The sequence below is a fragment of the Lepidochelys kempii genome, chromosome 3, assembly GCF_965140265.1.
Source record: "Lepidochelys kempii isolate rLepKem1 chromosome 3, rLepKem1.hap2, whole genome shotgun sequence".
Lineage (NCBI taxonomy): Eukaryota > Metazoa > Chordata > Testudines > Cheloniidae > Lepidochelys > Lepidochelys kempii.
Window position 1 is genome coordinate 100919720 of NC_133258.1, and position 16383 is coordinate 100936102.

Sequence of the window (16383 nt, forward strand, 5' to 3'; positions counted from 1 at the left end):
TATAGATATGTAGACTGCATCCAAAAATATGGTGGATTCTTATTTTAATGGAGAAGGCTTTGTCATAAAATATAGCCTGGTTATAGTGTTTGAAGAGCTACTTCAGTGCTGTGCAACTCCAAGAGGCACTGCTGGTAGGATAAAGAACATGATCGCTCAACAGTATCCATGGAACACTAGACCCATGACTGGTCAGTTTTGATACAGAATCTTCCATAATTTGCATACTTCTAGAGTGAGAGTCTTGGAAGCTGATTACCATGAAATAAACCCAACATCTTTCAGCGTGTAACCAAACACTTTCCAGTTACCATGGTATTTGTTACCCACAATGTTTTACATGAAGTCACCCATCACAGAATAGATGCTGCAGTATGTTTGCTACAGTGATGTGCTGGAGGGTTCTCAGGAGTGCCTGGGAGCCCTTGGTTAAAATTCTGCCACTGAACTTAAGAGAAGGCTAGAGTGATTTCACTGCTGTCTAATGGAGTTCTTCCTCTATCTGGGTGCTATTAAATCATCTCTCTCAGAGATGACATCCCTGCGGAAAACATGAACGTTTCTGAAGAGCAAATTTTTTTGCTTTTTGAATAGACCAGATTCCACTAAAAGTCAGGCTATCCAGAAATATTAAAAGGGAGAGAACCTCCCCCACACTACCCTTTCAAGGTATACACCCCACTCCGTCCAAGCCTTTTTCAAATTACACAAGAGAAGCCCTGTGCCATGCTATCAATATACTGTATATATATTTCAGGGGCAAAAATATAATCACTTCTGGCATGTAGTGCTTAATATGTTTGTTTGCCTAGTAGTGTTGTCTCCTTTTAATAGTTATGAGAATACTTTTTTTTTTAAATGGGAAAACAAGTGAACACATTCCCAAGTCCTGCAATTTCACCTTGCAAACATATGCCTCCCTGTTACAGCTGGCTCATAACTGGCTGAGAACATTTTTTGTCAGAGCGTCTTGTTAAAATATTTGGAGCCAGTCTCCAGAAATGTATGTCACTGGCCCTTATTCAAACTATTGAAATGAATGCATACAAACCAGGCCACACAGAGTCTGCATATACCAAAGCCAAGTCCCCTGTTGATGTAAATTAGCACAGTTCTATTGAAGTCAATGGCACTATACTGATTTACACCGGATCTTCAGGTAGTGTATGAGCGTTTACTATTGACGGCAAGCCTTAAAGTCTTCCTGGGGTGGAAGCATCTTCTGCATTATTTTCCCCTTTTCTCTCCACTTTGCCACTTCCCCAAACCACTGTACAAATACAAAATGTATTTATTGGAAAAGGAGTGACGGTAATGCAAGCAGTTTTCCCACAGTGATGAGATTTTCACCCCATTATCTTTCCAGGACTAAATGATTATATTATGAGAATTCTACCTCAACCTGATGTTTCCCGGCCCCAGCTCCATGCAGAGTACCTGCATATCTGTCAAGAAGTGCAAAAACCCAAAACTGCCCACACCACTGTGGCTCAGAAGTTACAGAGGAGTAGGTGCCTCCAGCATTCAGAATCTCTATATAAATTATGAATGGATTCAGTGAAAAGCTTATGGGAAATGTTTTCTCTGTATATGCCACGAAAATAAAGGTACTTGTCCAAACATGTGATACGTCCGCCTGCTGCTGCAGGACCCAGCACCTGCTGTGCTTACACTCACTACTTCAAAAACTATTTCTCTTCAAAGCAATAGGACATCACTAAAGTTAGAAATCCACATCCTGTCACTGACATCTTGTTATCTAAACAATAACATTATTTCAAATAGATATTTTTGGTTCAGCTTTGAGCTTTTTTAAAAAAATCTTTAAAAAACAAACCATTTAAAAATCCTTCAGTTGTGTCTCTGCAGTGCATTTTGTGAGAGGTTTTATACTCCTCAGACAGAATTATGAATATACTGTACATTATTAAAAGTGTCAGTGCAATGATAATTATATGCTTTTCTCATTACAATTTAGATAAATAAAAAAATAAGGATGAGCATGAGGTGGATGTCATTTAAAGTCAGTTATGGAGAAATAGGACATAAACACTGATGACCAAAATTTTCAAATTTGGGCCCCAAATCCAGCAAAGCATGTAAGCATGTAAACAGTCCCATGTGTTTGAAGTTTAAGCATGTGCTTAAGTGCTTTGCTATAGTAGGTACATAAAGTTAGGCAGCTGAAACCGTAATTAGGCACTAAATAAGAATGGCCTGCTGAGTACTTGCAGCTCCCATGAACATCAGTGTTAACTTTGGTGCTCAGCACCTTTGAAAATGGGGCCATGTTTATTTAGATGACTAAAAATGGACTATAATGCCTAATTTTAGGCACACACACTTGAAACTTTGGACCAATTAATTTATAAATTCTGATTTCCCAATTGTTTGAACTTTTTAAAGTGTAAAGTTAAAATTTGGTTCTATGCCTTTTAATCCAAAAGCCAAAGAACCTGAAACTAAGCTACTTAGGTTCAGTTCTACCTTTACAAAACACCGGTCACAGAAACAAAACAATTACTCCAGCAAAAGTGTTATGCTCATGAGTGTCGAAGGCTACTAATTCATTATGGTGAATATGAGAAAGGAGAAACCCAAATTTTGGAATAATTTAGGAAAAAGGGGTTTTAATTTGTCATAGTAAATTTGGGTAGAGGAGTAAAGTCCTGGGAAAACTTATGAAAAGTCAGTCATATTCTGTGATGACTAAACAATCTTTGCAGACCTATGTCACTAATTAATTTTAGATCTGATTTTCATTTACACAAAAGTCCTTTTACTGTGCTCTCAGACTGTAAATGAGCCTTAAAATTGCATTTAGGCCCCACTTCCTGGTACATATGCACTGCCAGAGCCATGTGAAGGGGCTGTAGCATAAATGAGACTCTGGGCATTTATTTGTAACATTTTAGGCACAACTCGACTTGGCTATTTGGTTCCTTCACCTTTCCTTGCTGATTCTTACCCGATTCTTGTAGCAAGATTTGGCCATCCATTAGTCATTATTATTGAAAGAGAAAGACGAGATAGAGGGGGAATTCATTTATAGTTACCTACAATGTTTCCATCCCCACTTTGCCTATTCTTTAGTTGTTTATCTGTGGTATTTTAGCAGTTGCTGAAATGCAAGTGAGAAGCAGCTGTCAGAATTGATCTGTAAACTGCGTCACGAATAGGCCCGCAGGAGATATTGTACTATCAGAGCATGTCAGTCAGTTCTCTCCCCCAAGGCAGAGGAATTTTCTGCTTCACATACCCTACCACCAGAGGCTTGGGGAATGAGAGTCTCACATTTACCCCAAATCAAAATGCCTAAAACCCTTAGGAGTGTATAAAGTATTTTAAAAAGTCCTTAATCACGCCTACTTTTCACAAGAATTAAAAAAAATTAACTGCCACTTCCTTATTGCTGCCACTCGTTCATGCTCACTTCCTTTCTCCCCTTCTCCCCCCTGTAGCATGCATGTTTGGGCACAAGGTTTTTCTGAACGACCACACTAATACCCATGTACATGTTTTATATCCCACTACCTGAAATGGAAGGAATTCCTTTCTTTAGAGGGATATGTAATCTCCCCCGCCACCGGATGAACGGATGGACACCCACACACACACACACAAATGAAAGAAGGAGATTTTTAAAAAATGGTTAACTTTGTATAAAATAGTAAGTATATATACACAATTAAGTGCTTCCTTTTACCACCCATTACAAATATTATTTGATATTGCAGTGGTTTTTCAATTGTTCTGATTTTTTTCTACAATAAACCATGGGAAGTTTAAGGCTCTGGATGGATTTATGCCAGCTACTACTGTAAATCAATACATCTTCAGAAAATTACACAGTACGTATCAGTATAATTACATTTATTAAGCTTCAAAAAATGCTTTAGTGATGAGCTCTTTACATGCCACAAGGTATCTTTTTTGAATCTCACATTTTCAACATTTCACTAAAATTTCTTGATAATGGTTTGTAGCAAATTTTGTTTATACTGCGGGAAAAAAAAGGCTTATATCTTTCTTGGGAGCTTTTCTGTGGGATGATCAAGTCTTGAAGATTAAAGTCTTTCAAGTGAATGCCCAGGGCATTCTATTTACTCTAAATAGTTGGGTTATGATGTTTGACCTGCATGACCTGCCTTGATTGGGTAAATGAAGTTTTTTTAAATTGTTCACATAGCCACACATCTGAACTTTGTAAAAGTCCATCTTTGTTACAGGATTTAATAAGAACATAAGAACATAAGAATGGCCATCCTGGGTCAGAACAAAAGTCCATCCAGCCCAGTATCTTGTCTACCGACAGTGGCCAATGCCAGGTGCCCCAGAGGGAGTGAACCTAACAGGTCATGATGAAGTGATCCCTCTCCTGCCATCCATCTCCACCCTCTGACAAACAGAGGCTAGGGACACCATTCCTTACCCATCCTGGCTACTAGCCATTAATGGATTTAACCTCCATGAACTTATCCAGTTCTCTTTTAAACCCTGTTATAGTCCTAGCCTTCACAACCTCCTCAGGCAAGGTGTTCCACAGGTTGACTGTGCACTGAGTGAAGAAGAACTTCCTTTTATTTGTTTTAAACCTGCTACCCATTCATTTCATTTGGTGGCCCCTAGTTCTTATATTATGGGAACAAGTAAATAACTTTTCCTTATTCACTTTCTCCATACCACTCACGATTTTATAATATACCTCTACAATATCCCCCCTTAGTCTCCTCTTTTCCAAGCTGAAAAATCCTAGCCTCTTTAATCTCTTCTCATATGGGACCTGTTCCAAACCCCTAATCATTTTAGTTGCCCTTTTCTGAACCTTTTCTACTGCCAGCATATCTTTTGTGAAATGAGGGGACCACATCTGTACGCAATGTTCAAGATGTGGGCATACCATAGATTTATACAAGGGCAATAAGGTATTCTCTGTTTTATTCTCTATCCCTTTTTTAATGATTCCTAACATCCCATTTGCTTGTTTGACTGCCGCTGCACACTGCGTGGACGTCTTCAGAGAACTATCCACGATGACTCCAAGATCTTTCTCCTGATTAGCTGTAGCTAAATCAGCCCCCATTATGTATGTATAGCCCCCATCATGTATGTATAGTTGAGATTATTTTTTCCAGTGTGCATTACTTTACATTTATCCACATTAAATTTCATTTGCCATTTTGTTGCCCAATCATTTAGTTTTGTGAGATCTTTTTGAAGTTCTTCACAGTCTGCTTTGGTCTTAACTATCTTGAGCAGTTTAGTATCATCTGCAAACTTCACCACTTCACTGTTTACCCCTTTCTCCAGATCATTTATTAATAAGTTGAATAGGATTGGTCCTTGGACTGACACTTGGGGAACACCACTAGTTACCCCTCTCCATTCTGAAAATTTACCATTTATTCCTACCCTTTGTTCCCTGTCTTTTAACCAGTTCTCAATCCATGAAAGGATCTTCCCTCTTATCCCATGACAACTTAATTTATGTAAGAGCCTTTGGTGAGGGACTTTGTCAAAGGCTTTCTGGAAATCTAAGTACACTATGTCCACTGGATCCCCCTTGTCCACGTGTGTTGACCCCATCAAAGAACTCTAATAGATTAGTAAGACATGATCTCCCTTTATAGAAACCATGTTGAATTTTGAGCAACAATTTATGTTCTTCTATGTATCTGACAATTTTATTCTTTACTATTGTTTCAACTAATTTGCCCAGTACTGACGTTAGACTTACGTAATTGCCAGGATCACCTCTAGAGCCCTTCTTAAATATTGGCATTACATTAGCTATCTTCCAGTCACTGGGTACAGTATCTGATTTAAAGGACAGGTTACAAACCATAGTTAATAGTTCCGCAATTTCACATTTGAGTTCTTTCAGAACTCTTGGGTGAATGCCATCTGGTCCCGGTGACTTGTTACTGTTAAGTTTGTCAATTAATTCCAAAACCTCTTCTCGTGACACTTCAATCTGTGACAATTCCTCAGATCTGTCACCTACAAAAGACGTCTCGGGTTTGGGAATCTCCCTAACATCCTCAGCTGTGAAGACTGAAGCAAAGAATTCATTTAGTTTCTCTGCGATGACTTTATCATCTTTAAGTGCTCCTTTTGTATCTCAATTGTCCAGGGGCCCCACTGGTTGTTTAGCAGGCTTCCTGCTTCTGATGTACTTAAAAAACATTTTGTTATCACCTTTTGAGTTTTTGGCTAGCTGTTCTTCAAACTCCTTTTTGGCTTTTCTTATTACATTTAATTTGGCAGTGTTTATGCTCCTTTCTATTTGCCTCACTAGGATCTGACTTCCACTTTTTAAAAGATGCCTTTTTACCTCTCACTTCTTCTTTTACATGGTTGTTAAGCCATGGTGGCTCTTTTTTAGTTCTTTTACTGTGTTTTTTAATTTGGGGGTATACATTTAAGTTGAGCCTCTATTATGGTGTCTTTGAAGAGTGTCCATGCAGCTTGCAGGGATTTCACTCTAGTCACTGTACCTTTTAATTTCTGTTTAACTAACCTCCTCATTTTTGCATAGTTCCCCTTTCTGAAATTAAATGCCGCAGTGTTGGGCTGTTGAGGTGTTCTTCCCACCACAGAAATGTTAAATGTTGTTATATTATGGTCACTATTTCCAAGCGGTCCTGTTATAGTTACCTCTTGGACCAGATCCTGCGCTCCACTCAGGACTAGATTGAGAGTCGCCTCTCCCCTTATGGGTTCCTGTACCAGCTGCTCCAAGAAGCAGTCATTTAAAGCATCGAGAAATTTTGTCTCTGCATTTCGTCTTGAGGTGACAGGAAAGGCAGGCAATATGGGGATAATTGAAATCCCCTACTATTATTGAGTTTTTTATTTTGATAGTTAGCATTTCATCATCACTATCACTGTCCTGGTCAGGTGATCGATAATAGATCCCTACTGTTATATTCTTATTAGAGTTTATTAATAATTCACTTCAAACCCCTTAGAAACCTCCTCTAGTAGCAAACTTCTTTAACTAGGGAGCCATTACACCTCTTTATAGCATCTTTCATCATAATGTATCCTCTTAGCAATGGCCACAAGACTAACTCCAAAGAACTGTCAGTGTAATATGAAACTAGAATTTGGGGCCAGATTCTGACCTCAATCACACCTGTGCAAATCCACAGTCACTTAATTAAAATGAATGGAGTTACTCTATGTTTACAAAGGAATAACTGAGACCAGAATCTGGCCTTTTGATTTTCTACTCATCAGGGCCCGATAATTATTCAGATAAATTCTTGTTCTTTTTTGCATAATTATCCACTCACATATTACAAACACAACCATACTGTTTTTCTTTCTATATCCTGATTTTTTTTAACATAGCATTATTAACAGGGGTTTTGGATTCAACTCTGTTGCAAACCAGCTTCAAGGTACTGATGGGATTAACATTAAACAGGATGAATTTTCAAATTGATCTAATGTGCCAAGATGTCAGGACTCCTACTAGGAAGAAATCTCACAAGAAAGCTTACCCTTGTTTATAACTATTTTCTGTCTCTTTTTGTTTGCTTTGCTTCCTTGAAGTTACAGCTGTAGCTTGTTATTAATGGCTGTTTCTCCAAATGATCCAAGCCAGAAAACTTTATCCCATCCTCCACCTCAGAAATGTCTCACTAGCAAATCTGGTCAACCAAATTTAGCAAAACAAGTTTTGGATTTCTTTGTTGTGTAAAGAAATGTCAATCAGTTTTTGTTTTTGTTCCAGTGGTGTCTTCACACGAACATGAAAACAACATCAACAAAAACTAAAGCTAGTCTATTCATTTCTTCAGATTCAAAAGCTGGTTTCCATTTAATTTTGATGTTTTAAATTCTTGAGATAAAATGTTGTCATTATTGCATATTTCTGTAGTCACTTCTGGCCCAATTGGCGAGGAGCTAAGTGGTGGACTGAGTACCTGACTGGATGTAAGCGGAGGATGCAGGCAGTTTCAACAAACTTTGTCCAACAGACCCTGCCAAAAGATATATCTTAGCATAGCTCAGCATATGTTTGCTTGTAAACAAGTTAGTTTGTATAACAAGCATAAATCATACATGTAAGAATATAACCAGCTGTTGACCCCATGTAACCCCGAGATAAGTGCGGAGAATATAGCGCCACAGAGGACTCCCTGGTCAGCTGTCCTTCCTAGTCAGCTGTCCCGAACGGCCAGAGTCCCCTGCAGCCCTGCTGCGCATCCTAAGGGCTCCCTGCACAGATTGGAATGTAAGTTCTTCCTTCCTTCCTTCAATAAAGCGTAGTTTACTATTCTTAGGCCTGAGTGTCCTCCTTTCGCTGGTATCTCTCCACACACACCCCCGCCCCGCCCTCACGGACACAGTAGTGTTCCTAAAGCACCAGACTTGCATGGGACTCCACATTCGTTAGCCAGATGCAGAAGCACCTCCACACTCCCTGCACTAAAGCAAGTGATCTTGACAATGCAGGCTTCAAAAAGGGGCTTTTCTTTTTGCTGTAATGGAGTCCACGCTGCACCCCCGGGTATTCAGCCCCTGTTCCTCCCTCCTCAATGAGTCAAGGACACTTCAGTCTGGTGCAACACCTATGCTCTTTATTCTCTAAAGGTTTCCCACCACCAGTTCACAACTATATACAGGTGTCACAGCTACTTTGCCTACAACAGGCTTGGCCAGCAACGGACTCAGGGGCTCCCAACTCCTTCTATACCTGACCTTTCTCTTTACCTTCCCCTCTTTCTTTGGCTTCCTCACAGCCTTTATAGCTCTGGGCTAATAAGACTGGCAGATGCAGCCAGTTACCAGGGAAGCACAGGGCTATTCACCCAGCCCCAATCCATTCCCCTTGATTGGGGCTGAAGTGGCAGGAGCTGATGAAGGACTTCTCAACCAGCACCCTGCCACACTTGCACAGAATAGGTGTGTCCTGTGTCTTATGAACCATGAACCATGCACCATTGTGAAAGTGTGTACAGCGATGCTTCAGCATAGAAAAATGAATTCAGGTACTTCCCTGGAGTAACAGTCCCTCTACAGCATCAAGATTGACAAGAGACCCATTACTCCATGGAGTACATAGCTGCATAAATCACCCACATCTCATTAAACCATGTAATACCCAGAACCACTGCTAGCAAGGCACTATAGGAGGATGTACTCTCCATGGTAAATGGCACTTAGCAAGGCGATGGCCTTGCACAAAAGCTCTGCAGTGGATAGATACAGTCATTTGAATGTGGTACCATCAGCTGCCCATAGTGTTCAGCTCAGTGTCCAGAATACTATTCTACGGTCTGAAAAATTGGATTAGAAAAAGTGACATGAGATTTTGTGTACTTACTGTTGGTGTTCAGGATGGTTTAGGATAGTTATTTTATCTAATCAGGTTCACCAAACCCATGAATGCTTTTTGAAAATGAGCTCTGGCTAATTTTCACCAGTTTCAATGAGAGACGTACAGATGTTTTGCTCACCTCTTGCTTTTGACATCTAGTATTACTTTCTTGTTTACTTTTACCTTCTCATATATCAACAACATTTTTTTCATTATCTGTTGATCTGCCTGTCCAACTTAGATAATAAGCTCCTCAAGGTAAGGTCCATGTTTTCTCATTAGAGTTGATTGAAGATATTTTTGTTGAAACTTTTTTCAACCAAAAATTGGGTTTTAAGTAAATAATAATTTTGATGGAAAGTATCTGCTTCCCTTGAAAGTTCTAGATTTGTCTTCAGAAAATTAAAACTGAAATGTTTTAGGGGTTTTTTGACAAAAAGTTGACATTTTCTGCTGAAAATTTTGATTAAATGTATTTTGTTGTTTTGGTCTAATTTTTCTACACAACACCCCCTTCCTCATTTTCTGATCAGCTCCCCTTCTTATACACATATGTAAAGCACCATGCAAGCCAGAGCAGGTCAAATGAGCAGAAGCCCTATGTAGCTGGATCTGCAGAGCTGAGGTGGAATCCTGACTCTACTGAAGTCAATGGGAGTTTTATCATTGATTTCAATAGGGCCAGGATTTCACCCCTGAAATCTATTTTCATGGCAGTTCCTAGGAATTCAAGGATTTTGGGGACCACACGCCTGTCCCCATTGTAGCCCTGCAAACACCTCCACCCTGTGGAGAGCATTTGTCAGAAGCTGTGAAATTAAACTCACAGAATAGCCAGGGCATCTGTCCATGTCCCATGTGGTATGCTGAAAAACATGCTTCAATACTGAATTTTTACATAGGTCTGAATTCTGCATAGACTTAAAACACATGTTAATTTTACACACTGTGAGTAGTTCAATGGATTAATCACTGTGTGCAAAGTTAAGCATGTGCATATGTTTTGGTGACACTGTCATGCAGTCCACGTTAAATTCAGTCCTTATTTCTAACTAATCAGTTCTGAACTCTGCCTTCCAGAAAGAGTTCCAGAATTTATGAGGTACCAAATATATAGGCATCTTTAAAAAGTGTGTGATTTTTGGAGTCAACAGTGCTAGGCATAACAAAGTCACTGTTATAGTTCCACTCAGACCTATTTATATATGACACTGAGCACCGCTATGTATCTTGATATTTTTTCAGATTAAATATTTTCTTACATTAGCCATACCCTGGATGTGGGGAAAATATCAATTACATTTTGTTGTTACTGAAATAAATTGCTTCTTACAACAATTTAATTCAAAGATCGCTTAAATAGGAAAAGGCCCAGCCTGCAGGAGAAAGAGCCAAATGATGAGATTAGGTAAATTTCCCTTGGAGGATGGGAAACTTTCCATACGACAACTCCAGACATTTAAACTTGAATGATTCCTTCTTAGTGCATGCAGAGTGTATTCAGTGACAGTTTCAAATGAAGAACATAATCCTGAATTGAAATAACAGTGTTGTTTGTTTATTTATTTTATAAACTGTTGTTGAGTCTGGGTTTAACTGCTTCTGAGGGTAATTTAAACTATCTAGCAAGGTTACTGAACACAAATTCTGTCATCACTGTGGGGAACAATGTCCTAACCGTCTGAATGGAAAATGTTATTCAGAGCATTGACATTTCCTGTTTATGGTTAAAAAGGAGACATTTGTTTGCTGATTGACCATGCTGCTTAATGTAATAAGAGACACTTATTTAAATTTCACTATTATACCTCATTAAGACTTGATTACTGTACTGTAGCTTGAAACTGTAGGATTTTCACTTGAATAAATATGCAGTTGCAGCTAAATGCTGCTCTGTATTTTGCATTTCTAAATTCATGCTGTTCCCCCCATTTCCTCAAAGATTATCATAATTAAATTAAATGATTCTAAATTCATGCAATCCCCCCCAAATCATCATAATTAAAGTAAAAAATCTGAATAACTGTTACACCTCCATATACCCAATTAGCAGCCATGCAACCATAAACTAAATAACTTTAATTGGGTAAGAAGAAACAAACAAAAACAAAATAGTAACAGCAAAGATTTCAAAATAAGCACAGGTGGACAACAATTACAACTGTCACCCAGTCCACTCCTAAATTTCTGCTTTTAGTTCCAACTAACCAGTTTGAACTTACTACCTAGGAAGAGTTTCAGAACTTAAAAGTCATCTCAAACCAAAAGAAACATACATCACAATGAGCACTCACAAAGACTTGTTTCCCCCTCAGGTATGTCCTCAGACTGTTAAGATAACAGATTGCAGTAACAGAGTAAAAAATGCAACCCTGAGGAGTAAACTGATAAAATGTTTGGGTCAAGAAAATACATGTTTCATTCAGTTATCTTACTTTGCCATCCTGTCATTTCTTTCTCAAGCATGAGGCATACTGGCATGGTAGCTGTGATACACATACAGTACGACCACAGAATCTTAGATTTCAGTGCAGCTCACACACACCACACAAAATTAATCTGTGAAAATAATGAAGCAATAAACTTCTTATGTTTCAGATCCAAAAACCAGTACTGTAATTTATTTGTTTGCTGCTAAACAATATTTGACTTTTTTGTTGGGGGGAAACTTTTTTTAAAAAAAAAAAACTTTCTGGAATGACTGCTGACAGTTCTCTGTGATCAGTCTGTTTAGGCATATGGTATTTTTTCTGTTCTCTAAGCCAAAACTATTTCCCAAATCAAAGTGAATTCATGAACCATTTCAGTTGTCCTGAAACAGCATTTTTTGGTAAGTAAACTATTCACTTAAAAAGTTTCACCCATCTCTAATCTTTCTGTAACACTAAACATTTACTAGATACTGTTGCAAGTAAAAAATAAAGACATGGGATATAATTTTCAAAAGCACTTGGGTTCTTGAACATGGGACTTAAACTCTATCCTCAGTCACTCAAACACTTTTGAAAATTTTACCCATGGTCCCTGCCCTCCAAAGGCTTAAAGAAGTAACATATAGAAAAGAGAAAGGGTGCAAATTGTATGTGGCTCAGTAGTGTGGTAAAGCATGTTAAAGTTAATTAATGTTAATTAATTCCATGAAATTCACATTCTCTAATATTAGACCAGATTCTGATACCCTTGCATAGGGTAGCTCCTTGCTCCATAAGTAGTCCCATTGATTTCAGTGGAATAAAGTACTATTCAGCATCAGTGGAAACATAATAAGGGTCAGCTTCAGATAATACTACTCTTTCAAAGTAATTAGTACTATTTGAATATTGTTATTATCATTCATAACTTTTCCAGCACCCAAAATTGTGATAGGCACCTCATTAAACAAAGAGGAAGACACAGCCCATGCCTAAATATCTTAACATCTAAAATGAGTCCATACATAATAAGAAGGGAAATGAAAGAGAGGGATGGGGCAGAGGATGTAATGATGAAGGGTGCATCAGAAGCTTTATAGCAACTTTGTCTTTGTATGTTTCATCGGGCCAGAGGTAGTTTTTGTTTTTATATTTTTAAATATGTTATGAGCTAGAGTATACTTAGCCAGGTATAATTTCCCTTGGGTCCTGGTGCAAAGGACACTCAGAAGCCAACAGTGATCCAGCTGTCACCTGATGTGTATTGAGATGTTATATTTGTGTGACCTCAGCAGGAATTTGACTGATGTGGCAGAGTGGTTTTGCCTGAGTTTTTTTCCATGGTTATATTAATGTAATTTTGTTTGTTCAACTTTAAGAGTTCATTGGAACATATGGATCCGCATTTCAGTAACAGTTTCATTCACTGGCCCCTGAAATAAGCAGTCATTGGAAAGATGAGTTTACAACTGGATTTTGGGGTCACTATGACACATCATTCAGAGGATACTCTGGAAGCAGCTGTTCCCATCTCATTACCTGATGGATAGATGGGTATCCTCCAATCATAATTGTTCACTCTGTGGAGAATAACCAGATAACTAGGATTTGACACCAACTGGAATTCCCCAGGTAGTGATACCTATAAACCTGTAGTACTCAAAAGTGCTTCTAAGGAGGCTCTGGCAAGGATGCTAAACCTACCTGGCTTGTCTGATCTAGAAAATTGATCACCAGGGAAATAGGCACAGTATTATTAGGACTTAGGTGGGCATGCTATTCAGTATGGTCCAGATACAACCATCCTTACTCATGCTCAGTTGTCTCATTCATTGGTATTTTATTACCTACTTATAGCCTAGCTATGCTGGTATTTACACAAAGAGTGGTATACACCTGACCACTGCAGCATCATTTTGGCGGATATATATTTACAGACTATATATTTACAGGTTACAGGAATGTTTTATTACCTACCATGATGGGGAGAATAGTCAGACTAATTGCAGACATTCCTATAACAGGATTTCCTTGCATCTTTGGTGCATTGGTTCAGTGATGTAGTAGTAAAAAAAGACATGGGTAAACCCCTAAACTAAACTCCATATTCTCCCAGTAAGAAGTGGGTAAATTCTGTTTACCCTCAACTACACTACTGCATTGGTTAGTCGCTACCATATCCCTGTTGGAGAAAAACACAGTTCTCCCTCTCAGGTTGGGTGCAGCAAGACAGATGCACTTTATTATCTCAAGCAATTGCACAAAGGGAGAGAGTGCACTAGGACTCAGGGTTTCCCCCACCTAGGCAGGTATCTCTAAAGATAAACAATTCGAGCAAGCATTTATACCTTTATTACAGACAATAATAACAGCTGCATATTGTTTATACATATTCCTTCATGATCTCTTATTTTTCTCACCAATTTCTCTTATAGTCTACATTCTATTCTTAATACAAGGTCACAACAGCCTCTTTCACAGTTCTTTTCCACTCGCTTTGCACTATCCCCGCTTCTACAAATCTCGCATTATTAAAGCTAGAGTTAGCCTGACTCCTGCTCATTTCAGAGGCCTGAATCCAAATTCCCTTTATCTACTTCCACATCCCCAAAACCATACACAGAACAGAGAGTGGGGGGAGGAGGGGAAACAGATGGAGTAGGAGATCAAATGTGGGAATGGAGCCTTAATATCAAGCATAGATAGATGATGACCCCTCAAAGCAGACAAATTCTTCCATCATGGAAAGGGGCAGTTAGAAGATTTGGGGATTAGGGAGCTGAATCCCAGAGGATCAGGGCACACATACTTGTGTCCCTTCACTATGCTGGATTTTAAGAAAAAGTTTAAGTTATGATACTGGTCATTCTCTTAAGAAGAAGTTGTGGTCCATGTGAACCAGAAGGCCTGTATAGAGTATGTAGCTGCCTATTGCATGATCACATTGTGAGTGCATCAGTATAGAGCTTGGGTGATCATTTAGTTAGAAAAGAAGACCAAGGTGATAGGAGTGGGTGAATTCAGATGTTCATGTTCTGCAGCTAGCCACAATGGAATGGAGTATCAGTGTACAGTGTAATATGGGGCTAAATAGAAGGAGCTGCACCCTTTACATATTTCTTATTAGAAAGGAATACAGACAAAACTTCAGGGGAGGATTACACTCCACTGAGAAATGTGGAGTTTGGCTGCACAACCAACTCTGATGTGGCTATAGATGCTACTATTTTTGCTCACAAGTCTGAGGCACACAATCACCTACAGCATGAAGGGACAGTGCTTGAAATGTGCCAGGTGTACATTTAAGGGGGTTTTCTTGGAAAAGTTTGAATCTTCTGCCAGTTCAGTGGAGTGATTTTTGACATTGCATAATCTAATGTGCCTGTTCAGGCTTGCAATGAAGTGAGAGCCCACCAGGTCAAAGGCCAGATAGCTTGCAAGCTTTGTGGCACAGGATGAACACTTTGCAGACAATCTAATTTTATAGGGTTGAAATTGTTGTGCACATGCAATGTACATGTAAAATACAGAACTTTTTTGTTTCAGACTGTCTGATGCAATTTTCCAGAGTTATGACATTAAGCAAAACGTAAAAGTTCAGGCCAGAGAACAACAAGAAGTTACTGTCTGGTATCATTCAACATAAAAATCAGTGCCCCCATTTAGGTACCAAAGGCTACAAGCCGCCTCTCTGGCTTTTAATCAATCAGTCTCTTAAACTGGAGTCCCTTTGTGTTTTTCACACTGGAGTCTTTGGTATTACTAAAGCATTCCCATGTCCAAAAGCCCAGTCTCTCTTGGCAACAAGATTTTTGAGGGATTCTGCTTTCTAATAAGAGATTACTATGAATCTGAAAATGAAGTTTAACCAGCAGCTGCTAGCCAGCTCCAATGCCGATAAATCTTAGTTTAAAAGGCATTCCCTTCTAGTTGTAAGACCAGTATTGGAAAACTGGTTACATATGTTATGCAACAGTGTACTTCAACATTTTTCAGTGTTCTATAACTAGGCTTTTCCTGGTGAAATATATGGCCTGATTTGATTATTCTCTCACTTATCCTTTGATGATTAAAAGAAAAAATAATTGCCTATGCAAAAAATCCAAACCTCCTCAAAGCAGACTTAAAAAAAACAATAGGTTTTTTTTTATTTTGAAGTAGGATACATCAATGGGACTCAAAGTGATTTACTTCCCTAAGAAATTTGAGTTAAAAATCCTTTATCACTACCTTCTCTATCACCCAACATATTAATAATGATGAAAAAGGTTTATTTGTGTCAATATGCTATTTGTTTTATTGTACAAGAGACACTCAGAGATACTTGATATTTGACCAACCAGATGTATTTTTGATTGTGTCTTATGTGTCTACCCATATAAACCCTAAGCATTGTACTTTCTCCCATTCCATCACTGGTCAACATGTTTGCTCCATTCTCATGAGTGATACTGCACAATGAATGGAGACACATGAAAGAGATGGTTTGAGTACGTATCCAAACATCATCCATACTCTCTGAATCTCTGCAGAGTCTGCAAAATTGTGCTGCAAATCTCATAAAAGCAGGCTCTCTGATGGGATTTGTAATACTTTCTGGTGCCATTTGGTCATGGAAATAGCGCAGCCTTTCTTCCAGTA

At 38.7% G+C, this 16383-nt stretch overlaps 1 protein-coding gene across 1 annotated transcript in view; it reads right to left on the minus strand.

Moving 5' to 3' along the window:
• MOXD1 (monooxygenase DBH like 1) overlaps positions 1-16383 on the minus strand; it is an 86804-nt gene that overhangs the window by 40325 nt on the left and 30096 nt on the right. The gene's annotated exons all lie outside the window — the stretch shown is intronic.